Source organism: Cupressus sempervirens, chromosome 2, assembly GCF_028749045.1.
Source record: "Cupressus sempervirens isolate cs-2001-9-10 chromosome 2, ASM2874904v1, whole genome shotgun sequence".
In the NCBI taxonomy this organism is placed as follows: Eukaryota; Viridiplantae; Streptophyta; class Pinopsida; order Cupressales; family Cupressaceae; genus Cupressus; species Cupressus sempervirens.
Genome location: NC_143119.1, coordinates 66,574,854 through 66,579,248, shown reverse-complemented (window position 1 = coordinate 66,579,248; position 4,395 = coordinate 66,574,854). Strand labels below are relative to the sequence as shown.

Here is a 4,395-nt window from a genome sequence, read left to right as displayed (position 1 = left end):
ATAGTATAATAAAATCTTTCTGGCTGGTCCTTGGTTCTTGTGGCTTGCCTTTTTGTTGCTCCTCCTATTGTTGGTAGCTTTAAATGGCCTTTTCAGTTGAATCTGGTTATCTCTCCACCATGGGCAGAGGTGATGGCCTTCCTGCCTAAATCTGAATATTTCTTCATTGCATGCAGAGGAGAAAGACTCTTCATTGCGTGCAAAGGAGAAAGACAAAGAGAAAATTGGTGATGACATTGCTTATGGCTGGATTGTTCCTAGTCCAGTTCCCAATCCTAGGGATAAATGGGATTTTAATGATTGTGATGAACCACCTCCCTCGACTGGTACTTCTTTGGCAAGGAGTTGCTTTATCATTTATTTTGATGGATAGTTGTTCATTCCAACTTTAGCGGTATGAAATGTCGTGGACTAAGTAGTATTCCCCAACCCTTTTTTGTGAATTTGTAACTAGTATATTAATTTATTAATAGAAAGGAACCATTCATCAAAAAAATAAATTTTAAAAATTTAAACCTTCACAAATTTTTAACATTATAAAATATAATTTAACATTTAAATTCCTATGTTTCTAAAAATAATTTCTTGATACTCCCCAAAAAGGACTCATATTGCTCAAAAACTTTTAGACAATTAGACTTCAAAATATTATTTTCTAATAATTATTTTTGAAAAATTTTACAACTTGACTTTATAAATTGTATAAATGTAATATTATTAAAATATTTGATTAAATTTCATTTGATAAAATAACATATTTTAATCACTTGTTAAGAAATATAATCAATACATGTTCATTCCTAACAATTTTAACATTTTATTTTCGATCAAACAATAATAGAACTATAAATTTATTCTTTAATCTTTATCTAAATCTCAATTAAAACTTACCTTATATGAAGGCAATCAGGGTAGAATTGATCTTTAGAAATTCACTACACAAAAATATTTTCACATATTTATTTATTCAAGAGACACAAACCAAATAATAAGAAGTTTCTAAATAATGAAAAAATCAGCCTGAAGCGCTAATACATTACTTTGGAAGTCTGTCCCAATGCAAAGAACAGACGATTGCTGAAAGAATCAATCAATGAAAACCAAGAAAACTATGAGAGGAACCCTATTCGAAGAGTTCAATCGGAAAGAATACAATAGCAAATCTGGTTAATTTGAAAGTATCAACGGTGATAAATATTTCCGCGCTTGTGTCTTTTTCCTTCCATTTCCTATAAATCTGTTGTTTGTAGAACTCGAGCACTGAATCGAAGGCTTGCCAGTGCCTTCACTGCACACATTTCATCAACAACGTCAACCAACAATGGTTAGAGAATCCTTATGAATAACGTTTCTACTATTATTCGCATCTAAATGAAAATCAATATGAGAGAATATATACCAAAGTCAGATGCCGATTGCGAATCATGCTCCACGATGACTGTTCTGCTTTGAATGTTAACAGTGACGCTCTCAACTCCACGTTTTGCCCGCAGCGAACTTTTAATCCTTCCTTCATCGATATCCCTGGATATTCCCTCAATATGCAGACTTGTTCTCTTCATGATGGCAATCTAGTAATGATCCTATGCAATTCAAAGACCAAATGAATACGATGGAACAAAATCAAGAGTATGATGTTTGCCTTGAATTAGAAGAGCAAATGAAGATGAGGGATAACTGAGATCAGATCTATATAACGTTCCAATTGGAGATTTGTGATCCATGCCTTTAACCGTTGAAGTGTATTTATATCTGCCAGGAAGCGTGATTTACAAGAAATATGTCCTTCCTCGTAGTGAACATGAAATAATCTCGAAATTGTGTTTACGCGGAGAAGACAATTCAAAATTAGAGGAAATTGCCCTCCCTTGATCAAGATCTGTTTACTTCATTTCCATCTTGTTTAATATTTTTCCAGATTTATTCATTGCGGGATGCAACGAGAATTGGGTTTATAGTGTAGACAGAAACCGTTTACGTGAAGACTCAACTGTATGCATGCTTTCTCTACACGTTAATTTCCACGGCGAAATTGTAGTGGAAATAGTCAGCCATGCAAGTTCTTTCTTAAATTTGAGCTTTGAGATTGCGATTAAGATTGTGTCAATCTACGAAGCTGCTATGAAATTCACGGTCCTCAACTTCTTCCAAATTTCCAATTTTGGATTGCGATGTGTGTGAATCAGGTTAATACGTGTAATGTCAACGGGAGTCTGTTAAAAGAAATAAACAAAAATATTGTTTTTCTAATTTTATATCCAACTAATATCATTTCGTATATATTATGCTTTGCTTTCATTTAAATGTTTTTCAAACAAATTATTTAATAATAATTATTAAATCACATTTATTTTTTATAACACAGTATTATCTTTTTTGATGAATAGTCTTTTTTAATTAATAAAATTTACTAAGATTACAATTCACAAAAAAGGGGCCGGAGGATACAGGATCACCCCGCGAATGAGTTCAAATGGCCGAAGTCGGAATAAACAACATGGCCTCAGCCAGAAACTATAAACTATTCATTAAAAAAAACACTTTTAACAACCTCAGGCTGCGAAGGCAGTACTAGCAGAGGGAGGAGGATCATCTTTATCAAGAAATCCCTACGCATCAGTGGGATTGTGAGGCGGACTGGGAATAGTCCAGCTGTCAACAACATTAGTAGGATCTGGGGTAGTTGCAGTCTCCACATCCTTCTTGTTTGGCCGCAGAGGAGAAATTGCCAAGGCCAGCTGAGGAAACTTGCCAGAGTGTGGCCATCTAGGGGGAGGAGCAGGAGACCGGCTAGAAGCCCACAGGGGGGGAGCCGGGGACCAGCTAAAACCACCATGCGGTGGGGAAGTGAAGTGGCACCTCCAACCGCCATGACCACCGTTGGGAGAGCGGTGGCGGGGACCCTGGGAGCGCAGCGTGTGTGAATGGCGGCCAGAGGACTGGTGTCGGGAACAGCGACCGCGAGACGAGGAGGCATCGGCTGAGGCATCTGGGGGCACTCTGGCAATGGTGCAAAGAGCATTGCCCCAATGATTTAACAATTCCTGTAAGTGTGCAACCTCCAGGGCAACTTTATTAGCTTGCACTTGTATCTGCGTAATGACATTGTTACAAATGCATGCCTTAGTGTACATTGCAATGTTAACATCCAAAAAACTGTGAGTGAATAAAACTGCATTCCTATCTTTCCATAGAGAAAACAAAATTTTCATCTTGAAAGTATGCCAAATCTAGGAGAACTTTCGAGGAAATCTGGGAGAATCACCCAGCAAGATCATGTGCCATGAAAAAGGTTCGGGCCTAAAAGGCTTGAAAAAATCATGAATCCAATGCCAATAATTCTGAGCACGCTTGCAAAACAAAAAAATATGCAAAAAGGACTTAGGTTGGCCACAAAAGGGGCATCTGAGATCAGGAACCCTAATGTGCTTCAGCCGAGGCCCCAAGGGAAGACCTTGGAAGGCAAGGCACCAAGCAAAGTGTGCAATCTTAAGTTCTGTAATGGCACTCCAAATGGCGTCAAACTGTTTTCTCCATTGAGAAAGTGAAGAATGCAAATACCACTGTTGATTAAGCGTGTCCACCATCGAAAGGTGGGGCGAAAGCCATCTGTATCCCATATTGGGCTTATAATTGGTAAATGGAGTGGCAGGAAACCACTTCCAATCATACCACCAAGGACGAATAGTCTAAATCCCCACTTTATGAAGTAAGTGCACAGGGATGGAAGACAACAAAAGGTCATAAGTCTGGTGATTGGCACGAACAAGGCAGTATTGAACTTACATATCCTCCCATGACCTAAAATTCATGGTGACTCTTGAAAAAATGTCCTTGGTAGTGCGGATGCGACGTTTAAAGAAACACAGAGCACTGGCACCTTGAGTCTTGGCAAGAGGAGTACCCTAGAAGGCAAACAGGGGAGACGACCAAATGTTCTGTTGATTTAAGGACAACCCATTGCGAAACTCATCACCAGCCCAATGAAGCCAAGGTTTAACAGCTTCCCAGGCTTTCCAAATGCTCTTTGTAACAAAAATGCCCTGTATGATCACTGGTTCACGCATAGTGAGAAGGGTCTGAAAACCAATCCCCTTCCACGTCGGTCTGTTAGCAGGGAAGCCTGAAGAGATGCAATGCCTAACAAAAATTTTCTAGGCTTCATCTCTAGAAATAGCTCTAATAATCCATTTAGCATAGAGGGCAAGGCCCTACTGCCAAGTGAAAAATAAGCTAAGACCTACAGATTCCCTTGGGAGACAACAGAAATTCCAAGCAACTCTGTGAAAACCATGATGGTCAGAACCAAAGGCCCAAAGAAAATCTCTGAGAAAACGTTCTAATTTGAGATATGAAGCTTTAGAGGGAGCCCAACAAGAAGAATATTACACATGG

At 38.5% G+C, this 4,395-nt stretch overlaps 1 long non-coding RNA gene across 1 annotated transcript; it reads right to left on the bottom strand.

Moving 5' to 3' along the window:
- Window positions 1-979: 979 nt before the first annotated feature.
- On the bottom strand, window positions 980-1,702 carry LOC149571078 (uncharacterized). The gene is made up of 2 exons (XR_016358394.1): window positions 1,400-1,702; window positions 980-1,288 (listed from the first exon to the last, which is right to left on the bottom strand). It is a non-coding gene; the product is annotated as an uncharacterized LOC149571078 (long non-coding RNA).
- Between the last annotated feature and the right edge of the window lie 2,693 nt (window positions 1,703-4,395).